Consider the following 16,505-nt stretch of genomic DNA (forward strand, 5'->3'; position numbering starts at 1 on the left):
ACATTAGTGACCGCTTCAGGCTGCCAGGCTGGCTTTTTGCTGTCCCTTTCCTTCTTCCTCCTTTTGAATCAAAGAAAGGTGGTCTTTATCTGTAAGCCAGAGGACCTTCCGCCAGGAGGGTAGCCGGCTCAGAGCTCCGCTTAGGTACTCAAGACCTGAGCTGAGTAAGGTTTATTTGCCCTTGGTGGCGTGGCTGCTGCTGGGGAAGGGGGGAGCGGCATGTTGGTAAGTCATTTACCACAACTGTCGGATGACAGGTTGGCACCTTCCCCCACAGAATACCAGACTGCAGAAGGAAGATAGGTGTCAAGCAGGACACCACTCCTTAACCCATCTTCTCTACGGTAATGTTTAAAGATCGGGGGTGTACTTAGCAACCCTTTCGTTTCTTAAAATATCAGCGTGGGTCTTGTTAAACAAAAGCCAAACAGAAAACTCCCAGGTAAGCCTCTGATGGCGCCTAAACTGTAGAGCACAAGGAGAAAGGCCTCAGCTAGGCAGCCATGCTCTTTAGCCTCTGTAACTTACAAATCGTGTGGTTTTGCAAATTGGGTAAAGTGTGCAGTCAGGCAAATGGCGTGCATTTGCAAAGTGAAATGTGGTCAGCTCTTACTGTTGAGGTGTAGCGGTGACTCAGGAGTGCAGTGGAGATTTCTCATAAGGAGGAAGCTCATGGAAGGTTTGCGGGGGGGACCCTGAGGCCCCCTGGTAATTATGGTAGAAACTTTCAGCTTTATAAAGTACCTCTGTTTCTGGGGTGATTTCCATATGCTGAAACTTCTCTTGAACAATTATGGGTTATTTAATTCAAGTATTTTTTTTTTTTTTTGCACAGGCACCATGGGCCCGGTTCTGTGTACTACACAAAGGAGACGTACATATTTGCATTATTCTTGTATCCAGACTTAGCTAATGTTTCTGTAGTGCTCACCCTGTGCCAGGTATTGTTCTAAGCACCTAATGTTTTAATTCTATTAAATGTTTAAAGGTGACAAAACTGAGGTACAGAGAGGCCAAGTTACTGGTAGCACGTAGCCTTTAACATGGTTCCCAGTGTTCCTGCCTCTCATTGATATGTCCCAGGGGTGGAGTATCCAAGAGGTGAGGTAAGCACAGTGCTTACTTTGCTTACCAGACCATCTGCAGTGAAATTATTCAGTACAGATTAGTAAGTAAGCACAAGTAAGCCTGTGCTTACATCGATTCAATGACAATGGGTTTGGTTTTTGTTTTGTTTACCTTGCTTACTGGGTCATCTGCCCTGTCAGGAATCATAAATTTGAAAAGAGGCTTTGATTTTGTAGGAAGGTGCTGTAGGGTTAGGAGAGAGACAGATGCCAGCCATACTAGAAGCAGAAAATTTGATGTGGTGCAAAAATGTGAAATTGTTTACTACAGATGATCTGGTAAGCAAGGTCAGCACCATGCTTACCTTGCCTATTGGATAATCTGCCCTTGATTTGCCCCCTTGTGTAATCCCTTCTTTCTGAGTGAGGGCTGGACACACTGACTCTATTTAATGAATAGAATACAGCAAAAGTGATGGGATGTCACTTCAGAGGTTACCTTACAAAAAGACTGTGACTTCCATCTTGCTCTCTGTCTCTGTCTCTCAGCCCTCTCTGTGGTGAAGCCAGCTGCCCTGTGGTGAGTACTCCTATGAAAAGGTCCATGTGGCAGGGAACTGCTTTCTCTGGCTAACAGCCAGCGAGCACCCGAGGCCTGCCAACAATTAGTGAGCTTGGAAGTGGACCCTCCCTAGCTAGTGGAGCCTTGGAGGTGAGTGAAGTCATGCCTGACAGTTTGACTGAATTTATGACACACTAAGCTAGAAGACTGATCTGAGTGGACCCACAGAAACTATCAGACAATAAATGGTTGTTGTTTTAAACCACTAAGTTTGGAATAATTTGTTACACAGCAGTGTATATAGTGAATTCTTCTTATTTTCAGGAGTTAAAATATCAATCTAGGTCCCATTTAAAAAAAAAAAAAAAACTCCCTTTAATCTCTAATCTTGCCTAAACTGCTGAGCTTAATGAGAAAGGTTGATATTCAGCCATTTCAGGAGGTAGCATATGATCAGGAAGCAATGGTATTGAAGGAAGAAGTCCAAGCTGCACTGAAGGCGTAGACAAAAAACAAGGCTCTGGAAATTGATGGAATACCAGTTGAGAGGCTTCAACAAATGCAGTGTGGGAGGTGCTCACTCATCTATGCCAAGGAATTTGGCCAAGTGATTGGGTTTTATGTGCATATGAGGCGACTGAAAATATCATGGCCTGGGTCAGACACACCTTAGTCCTCAAAGTGACATCTTTGTCTTTCAACACTTCAAAGAGGTCTTTTGCAGCACATTTGCCCAATGCAATACGTCCTCTGATTTCTTGACTGCTGCTTCCATGGGTATTGATTGTAGATCCAAGTAAAATGAACTCCTTGACAATTTCAGTCTTTTCTTCATTTATCATGATGTTGCTTAGTGGTCCAGTTGTGAGGATCTTTGTTTTCTTTTTGTTGAGCTGTAGTCCATACTGAAGGCTGTGGTCTTCGCTCTTCATGAGCAAGTGCTTCATGTGCTCTTCACTATCAGCAAGCAAGGTTGTGTCATGTGCATAACGCAGGTTGCTAATGAGCCTTCCCTGAGTCTTAATGCCACGTTCTTCTTCATATAGTCCACCTCCTGGGATTATTTGCTCAGCCTACAGACTGAATAAGTATGATGAAAGGGTACAGCCCTGATGCACATCTTTCCTGATTTTAAACCACCTTGTTCTGTTCGAACGACTGCCTCGTGATCTATGTACAGGTTTCTCATGAGCACAATGAAGTCTTCCGGAGTTCCCATTCCTCCAAAGGTTATCCATAATTTGTTATGATCCACACAGTTGAATGCCTTCGCATAGTCAAAAAAACACAGGAAAACATCTCTCTGGTATTCTCTGCTTTCAGCCAAGATCCATCTGACATCAGCGATGATATCCCTTGTTCTATGTACTCTTCTGAATCTGGCTTGAATTTCTGACAGTTCCCTTTTGATATACTGCTGCAATTGCTGTTGAATGATTGTCAGTAAAGTTTTTCTTGCATGCAATGTTAATGATACTGTTGTATGATGTCTGCATTCAGTTGGATCACCTTACTTTGGAGCGGACAACAATGTGGATCTATCTCTTCTAGTCAGTTGGCCAGGAAGTGGTCTTCCAAATTCCTTGGTATAGACGAGTGAGCAGCTCCAGTGCTGTGTATATTTGTTGAAACATCTGTATTGGTTTTCCATCAGTTCCTGGAGCCTTGTTTTTCACTGAAACCTTCAGTGCAGCTTGATACCATCTGTTCTTGATCATATGCCACCTCCTGAAATGGTTGAACGTCTACCAGTTCTTTTTCGTACAGTGACTCTGTGTGTTCCTTCCATCTTCTTTTGTTGTTTCCTGCGTCATTCAGTATCTTGCCCACAGGATCCTTCAATGTTGCAACTCATGGCTTGAGTTTGTACATGAAGGTACAAAGGTCTTAAAACTTCTCTACCCTGGAGAGTCTTCTGTCACTTTACGTGCCACTGAAAATCAGATCCCTGCCATCTTCCTGCCTCTGAACTTGCTGTTGAGGAAGAGTTGCTTAGCAGGGTCCTTAGGGCATTGCCATTTCTCCCCCATCCATTGCCATCAAGGTGAATCTGACTCACAGAGACCCTGTGGGACAGAGCAGAGCTGCCCCATTGGGTTCCTAACGCTGTAAATCTTTACAGAAGCAGACTGCCACATCTTTCTCCCATGGAGCGGCTGGTGGGTTTAAACTGCTGACCTTTTGCTTAGCAGTTCAGTGCTTAACCACTGCACCACCAGGGCTCCTTCCATCTCTCCCAGGACTGTTTATTCCTACGTCTCTGTTTCTTTGTGAGACCAACAGCCTTAGTCCGTAGTGAGATGTTAAGAAAGGCATTCCCTTGGGCAGAGGTTAAGAGAGAGTCTTCAATAATCCCCCCATCCCAACCTCACTCCCCTAGGCCTGGTCTAGAATTCCCCGGAGAACCTCGGCTTTGTCAGGCCTGACACAAGAGTGCTGATCACTGAGAACCAGCAAATTGATGTAACCCTGAAGCCCAAAGAATACATCTTTCTCCTTTGACATCAATTTTATCATATTAAAAATTCGATAACAGGCTGTCACTGAGTCTGAGAAAAGAGATAGTAACAAAAAGGAGGATTGGGGTACGTAACGGAAAGCGGGTGATTTTAGAAATCTATTCCTTCAGCCATCTGCTACAGAAAGTCAGAAAAGTCAGGAAAGCCTGGCCATGTATCTTTCTCCCCAGCTCTCACTTCCCCACAGACATGCTCCCTCTGTTGTCTAGGACTTGGTGATGGCTTCGTGTTATTGCCCCAATATGCCTGGCTGAGGGTCATCCTCACTTCCCTCTGGCTTAGCCTAGTTCTGCCTCCTCAGCTTCCCACATGCCTGACTCTCCACGCTGTCCCTGCTGTTTACCTGACTCTCCACGCTGTCCCTGCTGTTTCTGCCCTGACCGAGGCCTTACACAAGCTACCTGGGGACTCTGCCTCCCCTCACCAGCTCCCTCCTCCAGCCCTTCTTTTGTCTGCTGAAAGGGGCAAACAGACGTACTCTGGGAAACAAATAGCTACCCAGCTGAGTTAATCCTGACTCATGGCAGCCCCATGCGTGTCAGAGAACTGTGCTCCATAGAGTTTTCAGTGGCTGATTTTTTGGGAAGTAGATTACCAGGCTTTTCTTCAGAGGCTCCTCTGGGTATACTCCAGCTGCCATCCTTTCAGTTAGCAGCCCAGTGCATTAGTCTTTGCACCACTCAGCCTCTCCTAGCGAATGGCTAGATACAGGGTAATGAGCACTACCGCATTGAGTAATGGAATGCAATCCCTTTACCTTATTGGTGAGTGGAGAAAAGATTGAAGCTGTCAAGGATTTCATTTTACTTGGACCCACAAGCAAAACCCATGGAAACAGCAGTCAAGAAATCAAAAGACACCTTGCATTGGGCAAATCTGCTGCAAAGGACCTCTTTATATTGTTGAAAACCAAAGATATCTCCTTGAAGACTAAGGTGCACCTGACCCTAGCCATGGTATTTTCAATTGCGTCATATGCATGCGAAAGCTGGACAATGAATTAGGAAGACCGAAGAATTGATGCCTTTGAATTGTGGTGTTTGTGAAGAATATTGAATATACCACGGACTGCCAAAAGAATGAACAAATGTGTCTTGGAAGAAGTACAGCCAGAATGCTCCTTCGAAGCAAGGATGGCGAGGCTGCCTCTTACATACTTCGGAGATGTTGTCAGGAGGGATCAGTTCCTGGAGAAGGACATCATGCTTGATAAAGTAGAGCGTCAGCGGAAAAGAGGAAGACCCTCAACGAGATAGATTGACATAGTGGCTGCGGCAGTGGACTCAAGCATAACAATGATTGTGAGCATGGCACAGGACTGGGCAGTGTTTCATTCTGTGGTACATAGGGTCACTATGAGTTGGAACCAGCTGAGTGGCACCTAACAACAACAACAGCTAGCACCTATGAAATAGTAACAGGCTAGTGTAGGGTTAGCTTGTAAGTGGGGTAAAATAAATCCCAGACCTGACAATAATCTTGCCCCCATTTTCATTTCTTGAGCCAGAAAGAGTTGAGATTCTGTCACTTGGAACAAAAACTTCTAACTAATTGTCTCACTCATCAGCTGAGATAATGTATGTGAAAACTTCTAATCCATACTGGGCTCCCAAGTATGTGTGGCCCTATTATATATATATATAAAATATATATATATATATATAATTTTAAGACAGCTTTGTTGAGGTCTAACTAACATACCACCTGTCTGTTAGTTGTCATAATGTGGTGGCTTGTGTGTTGCTATGCTGCTACCACTATTTTAAATACCAGCGGGGCTATCCATGGTGGACAGGCTTCATTGGAACTTCCAGACTAAGACAGACTAAGAAGGAAGGCCTGACAATTTACTTCTGAAAATTAGCCAATGAAAGCCCTATGGATCACAACAGAATATTACCTGATATAGTGCTAGAAGATGAGCGTCCTAAGTTGGAAAGCTCTACGCAATAGCCGCAACAATGGACTCAAACATACCAATGATAATGTAGATGACCAAGGACAGGGCAACATTTAGTTCTGTTAGACATGTGATCCCCGTGAGTCAGAGCTGATTCTGTGGCAGCTAACAACAGCAACAATTGCCATACAATAAGCCACACATATTTGAAGTGTACAATTTGATAAGTTTTGACATATGTACACATCAGTGAAACTCACCACAATTAAGAATTTTTTAACTTTTTATTATGGAAATATTTAAACATACACAATAGTAAAGAGTGTAGTGAACTCCCAGATACCCATCACCCATCAGTGGTCAACATTCTGCCACTTTTGTTTCGTCTACCTCCCTCCCACTTTTTTTTTTTCTGGAATGTTCTAAGGCATATTCCAGACATGATATTATTTTACACATAAATACTTTAGTATATATCTTTAACAGAGGAGAATTTTTTTTTTAATATAACCACAATAGCATTATCACATTCAACAAAATTAGCAAAACATTTTTTAATATCATCTGAAGGACAGTTTCTGGTATTTAGTTTCCCCAATTGACTAAAAATGTGGGTTTTTTTTCTTTAAGTTTATTTTTTCAAATCGAGATCTAAACAGGGTCTATAGATTGCATTTGGTTAAAGCATCTCTTAAAAATCGTTTAATCTGTAAAAGTTACTTCTCCCTTGCAGTTTACACCCAGTCCTCACTTATCAACATAGGTTCTAAAAACCAGGGTGTTATGCGGAAATCAGTGTTAAACAAAAATGGAGAATGGCTACATCAGATCACAAAACGGAGGATGAGTGCATCATCACATGACAGCCAAATTACATCATTACATAACTGCTAAACCACTCAGGATCATGGCCCAGCCAAGGTGACACATAACCTTAACTATTACAGCCAGCGTTACTCTCACCTGGCACCTCGGCACTTGTTTCTGCCAGATATATGTCATTAATGCACAAAATTGGATAACAAGACAGTGGATAAGTGAGGAGTAGGTGTAGTTGTTGAAATTGAGTCCTTCCTACAGAATTTCACAAATTCTAGATTAGGCAAATTGTATCCTTTGATGGCGATAAATATTCCTCATTTTTCCTGTATTTCCACTAAAGTGGTAGTTAGGTCTAGATCTGTGCTGTCCGCATGGTAACCACTAGCCACATGAGCACTTGAAGTTTGGCTAGTCTGAATTGAGATGTGCTGTAAGGGTAAAATACCGGATTTCAAAGATTTACTATGAAAAAAGAATGTAAAACATTTTATTAATAATTTTTATATTGATTACATATTAAAATGATAATATTTTGGATATATTGGTGTGATGGTTAAGGTTATGTGCCAACTTGGGAAGGCCATGATTCTCAGTGGTTTGGAGATATGATGTAATTACCATCCATGATGTGATCTGTTGAGAGCAGCCAATCAGTTGAAAGGGGAGTTTACTTGAAGGGGTGTAGCCTGCATCCAGTATATTTGGATGTTCTGGCAAGGCTCACCCTCTCTCTATCCTGCATCTGACTTGTCATCCTCTGACCTCTGGTTCTTGGGACGTGAGCCAACAACCTGCCATCTGACCTGGAGATTTTGGGATTCGTCAGCTTCCGCAGCCCCATGAGCCAGTAGCCTTCTGTCTGACCTGCCAATTTTGGGTTCATCAGTCCCTGCAACAACGTGAGTCAGGAGAAGCCTGATACCCGACGCATGAATTTGGGATTTGCCAGCCTCCACAATTGTGTGAACAATTTCCCTGAAATAAATCTGTGTGTGTGTGTGTGTATATACATATATAAATGTGTATATATATATATATATATGTATATATATATACATATATATATATTTTTTGCTTCACTGGTTTTGCTCCTTTAGAGAACCCAGCCTAAGACAATTGGCTAAATAAAATATATTTAAAATTGATTTTCTTTCTTTTTATTTGTTTTAATGTGAGTACTAGAAAATTTTTAAATTACATCTCTAGCTTGTGTTGTATTTCTGTTGGGCATTGCTGGTCTAGAGTCTTAATTAGATTCAGATTCAGGTTCTTTTGACAAGAGTGCTTCCAAGGTGATGTGGTATGCTGCTTCTTGCATCACATCAGGGAGCACATACTATCCAGTTGCTCTACTTTTAGTGATAAAAAGATGACCCAGTGGTGAGAAAGGGAAAAGCAGGCCCTGATGGGAACTGGCCTGGCACAGCTAAAACCTTGTGTCTTCTTTTGAATGTCAGCAATTTCTCAGAACACTGATATCATGCAAGACCATTCTGTGATTTTAACTCAGCAAGAGAAAAAGAAGACCACGCGATAGCCATGCCTTACCAAGCCAAACCCGTTGCTGTCAAGTCGATTCCGACTCACAGCGACCCTATAGGACAGAGTGGAACTGCCCCATAGGGTTTCCAAGGAGCAGCTGGTAGATTCGAACTGCTGCCCTTTGGTTAGCAGCCAAGCTCTTAGCCACTGTGCCACCAGGGCTCCATTAGTCATGTCTGAGCATGTACAAAAACAAGAACATCGTCCAAACCACAAAACACCCCACGTTCTTGGTTAAGATGAGTGGCCATTGCTGTTTACCAATTACAGCTTTAGCCTTACTTTATTCCAACTGCCTTTTAGATGAAAGTGATTAAAATATCCATTCATAGAATCATCCGTGCTTCCTGACAGCATCCAGTCTTAGTGAGATCTCTGGTGTGTGTTCTCCCTTGTTGCAATGAGACAATGAACCCAACTTTGTCTGTTGTTGGTACACTTTGGCTAGAGAGCACTGACAGTGAGTTCGGGTAGTGCCAACCTCATCCTTCTGTGAAAAAGTTTGTTGGTTAAATTTTTAAGCAAGGATGGTGAAGTGGTTAAGTGGTCGGTTGCTAAAGGTTGGCGGTTTGAACCTACCCAGTGGCTCCATGGGACAAAGACCTGGCAATCTGCGCCCATAAAGATCACAGCCTAGGAAACCCTATGGGGCGGTTCTTCTCTGTCACATGGCGTCACATGAGTTGGAATAGACTCAAAGTCACCTGACAGCAGTAGCACAACTGAGTGCAATCAGATTTTGGGCATTTCACAGCTAATAGCTATTTGTAGTCCTTGTAAAACTGGACATTACAGTTCAGTCATGAAAGCCTCTTCTCCAAACAGATCTAAGCTGATTTGGTCATTCGCGACTATTAGATCACTTCTGACAGGTGTCAGAAGCCACTGATCTTAAAAGTAAGTGACAGTGGCTACTTCCTGACGACCTCACTGCAACGAGTTGATCATGAAAGCAAGCCTTCATTCAAATTCTACACGCATTAGACAGTTATTAGTGAGCAGTCTCAGGAGCAGTTCATAAAACTTGTTGGTAATCTCAAAAAGTCCCAGCTTTCTTCCCTTCGGGGCCTCTAACCACACTCTGTATGAATGGCTCGTCTCAGGCAGGTGCCACCAGCTCAAGGCAGGAGTCAGCTAACCGTGCAGTGAATCAGGCAACCAGGACCTCTGAAATCACGGCTGGGCCTAGGGCCATTTCTGAATCCAGTCCTGGGTCCCATCCTTATGGACAAAGGCGGAGGACTCATCCTGATGGTGAGAAGGTGGGAAGTGTCTCTAAAACATTTTTATCTCGAACAGCACCAGCTTCACCAATGGCAGTCCGTTTATAGTCTCCATTATGCTAATTAACAAGTCACTAATTTCACCAATGAAAGCCTATTAATAACATTTATTATAATTAGCAAACCTCTGCGGTTGATTGAAGATAGCTGAAGTCTTGTCTTCTGTGGTGTGTGGCATTTTGATTAAATGCTAGCTGTGAATTCCTAATTAGGGCAACTGACTGTCCCTAGAGGGTAGACAGAAACTAACAAACACACCCATTTATGTCACACTGTCTGAGCTGAAGTATTTAAAGCAAATTACAGATATTCTAACCAGGCCTTGCCATTTTCAGAGCCTGCTGGGGAGGATGCATAACAAATAGAAGCACTTTGGGTGTAAAGACCATGGGATGGGAGTCAAGTGTGTCTTTTTCAGTGATCTGTGTGACCTTGGGCAAATCATTTACATGTTTTGGGTTTCTTCATCTACAAAATGAAAGGCCTGGATGAAACGATCCTTTAGGTTTTCTTCAGCACTCAAACTCTACAATTCAATTCCAAAAGCTAATATATCAAAAAAAAAAAGCTAATATATCAACAAGTATAAAATAATACAGACTGAATACATGACTGCTTAGAGGAAATGATATCAAGATGAGATTGGATTCATCAAGGAAGACTTTTGGGGGGGGCCCTGGTGGCGTAGTGGTAAGAGCTCGGCTGCTAACTAAAAGATCAGCAGTTCAAATCTACCAGCCGCTCCTTGGAAACCTTTGGGGCAGTTCTACTCTGTCTTATAGGGTTGCTATGAGTTGGAATTGACTTGATGGCAATGGGTTTTTTTTTTTTTTTTTTTAAGGCAAACCCAGTTGTCAGTGAGTTATTTTATTTGACAATATATGTGTGTGTGTATGTATATATATATATATTTTTTGTGTGTGTGCGTATGTGAGTGTATAATCAGCTATTGAAACCCTATGGAGCAGTTTCAGTATGACACACATGGAGTTGCCATGAGGTAGAATCTACTTGACAGCAGCTGGTTTTATGTATAAACCATGGGTTTATAGGCAAAAATAACAACAGCAGCAACAAAAAAATCCCATACACACATATACATAGATACATACATATATGTGTGTGTGTGTACATGTGTGTGTGTATATATATATATATTTTTTTTTTTTTTTTTTGCCTGTAAGCCCATTTCCTGCGTTGGTCAAAATGATCCTTATCACTTTAAGACTCTATTTTGACTATTATTTAAGATTTCTTTGTCAGCTTTTAGAATTTGTGGTTGTTAAGGAAGCAGGATGTTGGTTTTGCTCCTTTGAAGCTGAGGGGTGCTCCAAAGGCAGGTGGGTATGCCGCTTCAAGCTCAAAAAAGGCAGAGGGTTCATGCATCCCCCTCCTGCCATTTTATCTCTGTGCCTTCTCTAGTGAGACTTGGAATTAAATGCTATGTGCAAGACTAAAGTCTGAATAAAGATGTTCCTTTATGGTCAGAAAGCAAAGGGAAGAACATACTGACTTCAAATACCTTGATAAAAGTAATATTCAAATCCCAAACATTGACACAACCAAACGATTCAAATGAAGCCCACAGGCAAATCAGCGTTATGCTTCACCACAGTTCCCGGACCTCCTGCCCAGGGATGATGCTAGGAGGGAGTGTAGCAGCTTCCTTTTGTCTAGGATGGAAACACACGTTAGATGGGATAAACCGAAATGTCCACGAGGGCCAGGCAAGTAAAGTCAGTGCGTGAAGCCAACTGACATAAGGCGATAGGAAATGAGGAGACAGGCCCGATCCCGTCAAAGGGGCGAAGCCATTCACCAGCTGTGGACTGTGCCAGCATTCCCATTGGCAACGTGCCTCCAAGACTGCCAGATATTCCTGAATTTCCACAGTTGCCAGACAGTCCAATGTTCTCTCTCCTCCTGAAGCTGGAATCCAGATTTCCACATGACAACTCCTCATGGTTGAATACCTGTAATAGATTCAAAGTTTTTTAAAGCTTCGTACCAAAAAACCCACACCAGTTGCCAATGAGTCGATTCCAACTCATAGTGACCCTATAGGACAGAGTAGAACTGCCCCATAGGGCTTCCAAGGAGAGGCTGGTGGATTTGAACTGCCGACCTTTTGGTTAGCAGCTCAGCTCTTAACCGCTGCACCACCAGGGCTTCTTAATGCTTCATAGGCTGGACAAAACAGCTGCTTGTGAAATGTGGACTTTTAGGCCATTGATTTACCATGGAAGAAAAACCAGGGCTTTAGACACAGCTGGGAACAAAGCCTGGTGACATGACTTACTAGCTTTGTAACATTGGGGAAGGTATATAAGTCTCTGAACCTTACTTTTCTTGTAAGTGAAAAGTGAGGATGTTTTTACTTATTTAGTAAGGTTGTCGTGGGTGGTGGACTTGAGAAAGTTCTTGAGAACGCACGCAAATACCCCTGGTATTTAGTTCGATAAGTACTTACCTTTGCTCTCTCCAGACACCCTTTGGACCAATGGTTATAAACTGTGCCTGCAGGTCAAATCCAGCCCCTGAGCTCCTAATTTTTACGGCAGCCTCCAATTAGCTGGCGGAATCTCTGGGTGGTGCGAAGAGTTAATACACTTGGCTGCTAACCAAAAGGTTGGCAGTTCAAGTCTACCCAGAGGTGCCTCGGAAGAAAGGCTGTGTGATCTACTTCCAAAATTTCAGCCATTGAAAACCCTATGGAGGTTCTACTCTGACACACGTGGTGTTGCCATGAGTCAGAATCAGCTCCATGGCACTTGGTTCAACCGGCTGAAGTGGGGTGTTTGCTTCTTCTGAAATGAGACGTGGGCTCTTCATCTGGTCACTCTCCCCACCAGTCTGTAATTTTCATTTTTGCTACGTTCCTGATGCCTGAGTTTGTGACCCTGCGTACAGTGTAGTCACCCAACCCTGAAAGTATATGGTGTGTTTCCAATCCCTACTACATCAAACTGCTCAGTGATAAGAAACTTGGCGTTGTTGACTGTGCTGAGTCCGTAGAGACGTCATCACCTACACTGAGACCGGCCAGTACAATCAGAATGACATAAATTCAGTGGCAGTGTCATGTCTCAGTCTTCTCTGGCTGTTATGTTTCATGACATTTAAATGATCTATGAATTTACATGGCCTCAGCCAGTCGGGGCACCCACACATAAATGCTCACTTCACCACCATTCCCTGTGCTAAACCCATGATTTAAAAACCCAGTGAAGAGTGTTTCCTCTATTAAACAATAATTAAAAGGCTATGCCTCAGGGCTTGGGAGATATTATGGTGTCCCCAGAAAAGGGCTGTGGAAAGACTTCCCACCGTGCCTGATTGTATGTGGTATGGAAATGAGCATAGCAGCTGTGAAAATCTGCGCGAGTCACAGATCCTGGGCCTCAGAGAAATATAATGGGCGCCTGGTGGATCTTAACATTTTCAAGGCTGGGAAATTGTCATTTGGGGAGTTGTAAGCAATTTATGCTGTCTAAGGTAGAGCTTGCAATTTGTCTTTGGGGTTATATCAATTAGAGTCGTTTGGTGCAACCAATAGAAACAGACCTTGGCAGATTTGAAAGAAGGGGGTCTTACTGGGAGGATATGGAGTAGCCTAGAGAAAAGGAATGAAAGTAGATGAACTGTGGTTTTTGACGCGACTAGGGATCAGGTGGAGCCTGGTGGTGCTGTGGTTAACCATATGGCTGCTAACCAAAAGGTCGGCAGTTCGAATCCACCAGTCGCTCCTTGGAAACGCTATGGGGCAGTTCTACTCTGTCCTATAGGGTGGCTATTAGTCACAATCAACTTGATGCAATGGGTTTGTTTTTTTAGGCATCAGGTGACAAGAACTACTGGTCTCTTTGGGGTTCCTTTTAGGGTGAACGATCATCTCTTCAGCCTCATAGTCACCCAGCTCAAGGTTTGGATCCTAGGGAAGTGTGTCTGATTTTCTAGCCTGGGTTTCTTGTTCCTCCCTGGGAGGAAGCATTTTGGTTGACAGTCTCACCATGAAGGCCTGCCAGGGGGCTGGGTTTACCAGTTGCTATTGACCCTATATGTGTGTGTCAGAGTAGAACAGTACTCTACAGGGTTTTCAATGGCTAGTTAAAACACTCCTGGCTTTTCCAGCTCTCTATCTGTGCGAGGCTGTGTCTTGGTTTCCTGGGGCTGCCATAACAAAATACCACAAAGTGGGTGGCTTTAAAGAGCAGAAATTTATTTTCTCACAGTTCTGGAGACTGGAAGTCCAAATCAGGGTATCAGCTGTGTTGATTCCTTCTGAAGGCTTTGAGAGAGGAACAGTCCCATGCCTTTCTCCCGGTTTATGGTGGCTACCAGCAACCCTTGGCATTCCTTTGCTGCTAATAGGTGCGTCTGCCTCCGTTGTTGTATGGCGTCTGTCTTCCCCCTGTGTATGACCCTGTCTCCATGTCTGCTCTCCCATTTTATGAGATGCCACTTAGAAAGGATTAGGACCAGGATCTACACTACTCCAGCATGACTTACCTGATAATATCTTCAAAGAAAAACCCTATTTCCCCAAATAAGCTCACATGCACAGATACAGGGGTTAGGAACCAATGTATATTTTGGAGGAACATATTTTAATTGATAATAGTCTGGATTTTCTCAATATACTACAACCGAAACAACACATTGCAACAAATTGAATGCAGAAGTAGCTATGAGACTCCAGCTGTGCTCTATGAAGCCAGACATTAAAGAGATTTTAAAAATGTAAAACAATTCCACTCTTCTCACTCTTCTTTATATTCGAAAATACAGTTATTTTTGGTAAAAATATGTAACTTATGTTAGTAGGTTAAAGCGATCGGCTGCTAACCAAAAGGTGGGCTGTTGAAACCCACCTGCTGCTCCTCAGGAGAAAGATGTGGCAGTCTGCTTCTGTAAAGATTTACAGCTTTGGAAACCCTATGGGGCAGTTCTACTCTGTCCTATAGGGTCGCTAGGAGTTGGAATCCACTCGACGGCAGTGGGTTGGGTTTTGGTTTTATGCTAATATGTAGTGGGTTTATTACTGTTATTTTTAAATAAATTAATAAATATTTAAACATGAGTTTTAACTTCTGATGTGGTAATTAGCCATAAATATAACCCAGATAAGCAAAAGATCCCTGGGATCCTCAATAATTTTTAAGAGTTTAAAGAGATGGATCCTAAGATCAAAAGTTTGAGAATTGCTATCCTAGTGGAACTCCTTCCACATGGAAGGAAACATCATCAGTAGGGAAAAGGGATTTCCAGTCTGAACAAATAAGAAGCCTATCTCTCAAGACCTGTTTTGCAAGACATTTTTAATTGGTCACTCACACCTCACTGCAGAGGCTAAAATGTCGAGTATTCACTTTTCCAGCATCCGTTGTACTCAGAGGCAGCCATGTGACCTAGTTTTGGACCAAGAGACTGTAGAAGATGCTTTTGGTGGCTTCTCCAGCATTCCTTTACTGTACCCATCCCTCAGCTGCTGTGAACGGTCCTCAACTGAAGGAATAGGACTTCCCTGGAAATGCCTAAGGGGTTATGCCACATGCCCCGGGCAGGCTGTAGCCAATGACTGACATAGGGATCCAAAAGCCAGCACCTCTCACCTCAATAGAGGATGACTCTGTGGTGGGATCAGACTGAGGTGAGATTTCAGCTAAACCCACTTCTTTGCCTAGTGTCTTACCTCTGCCTGATACTGCTTGCTGTACTCTCTTACAAGTTTTGATGAAAATACACCCTCGCCAAGTTGCTTGCATAGGAATTTGGGGTTCTAGAAGACCCATTTGAGGTTCTAGAAGACCCAGCCTAAGAAAGACATTAGCAGAAGTCTGCAAGAGTGACTTTTTGGGAAAGTAAAAATTAAATTAAAAAAAGGTCCTTTCCCTTTCTTCCTGCCTTGATCATGGCTGTGATGGCTGGAGCTAGAGCTCCCGTTTTGTGACTAAAAGGCAATAGACATAAAGGAAAGGCCAAAAGAGTCCCAGAGCCAGTGCCAGCAGTTCCTACCTCCAGACTTTTATATGTGAGAAAAATAATTCATATTTGCTTAAGCCACTTAAAGTCAGTATTTCTGTTATTTGCAGCTGAATACATTCCTATCGGGTGGAGTTGTTGTAAGAATGTAATGAGATAATAAAGGGCTTAGCACAGAGTGTAGCACATAGTTGTCATTGTTACGGGGTGATGAGTTGGCTCTGACTCATAGTGACCCTATGTACAACAGAACAAAACACTGCCTGGTCCTGCGCCATGCTCACAATTGTCACTACTTTTAAGCCCATTGTTGCAGCCACTATGTCATTCCATCTTGTTGAGGGTCTTCCTGTTTTTCGCTGACCACTACTCTACCAAGTTTGATGTCCCTCTCCAGGGACTGGTTTCTCTTGACAACATGTCCAAAGTATATGAGATGAAGCCTCACCGTCCTAGCTTCCAAGGAGCATCCTGGCTGTACTTTTTCCAAGACAGACTTGTTCATTCTTCTGGTAGTCCATGGTATATTCAATTTTCTTCACCAACACCATAACTCAAAGGTGCCAATTCTTCTTAGGCCTTTCTTATTCATTGTCCAGCTAGCACACAGCACACAGTAGGCACTCAAAATACAGCAATTCCCCTTTCCCTCATCTCTTCCCGAATTAATTTTCCTGGCTGGAGTTTATGGAAGGCCAAATGAGATTACAACATACCTGTGATTCTAACATGCCCAGAAGTGAGCTCTTTCTGAGCTGCTTATACTTTGAACCAATGCCCTAAGAAACACTGAATGACAGCAAGGAGCAGGGCCTTTTGTCTGTTCCT

The sequence above is a fragment of the Loxodonta africana genome, chromosome 23, assembly GCF_030014295.1.
Source record: "Loxodonta africana isolate mLoxAfr1 chromosome 23, mLoxAfr1.hap2, whole genome shotgun sequence".
In the NCBI taxonomy this organism is placed as follows: Eukaryota; Metazoa; Chordata; class Mammalia; order Proboscidea; family Elephantidae; genus Loxodonta; species Loxodonta africana.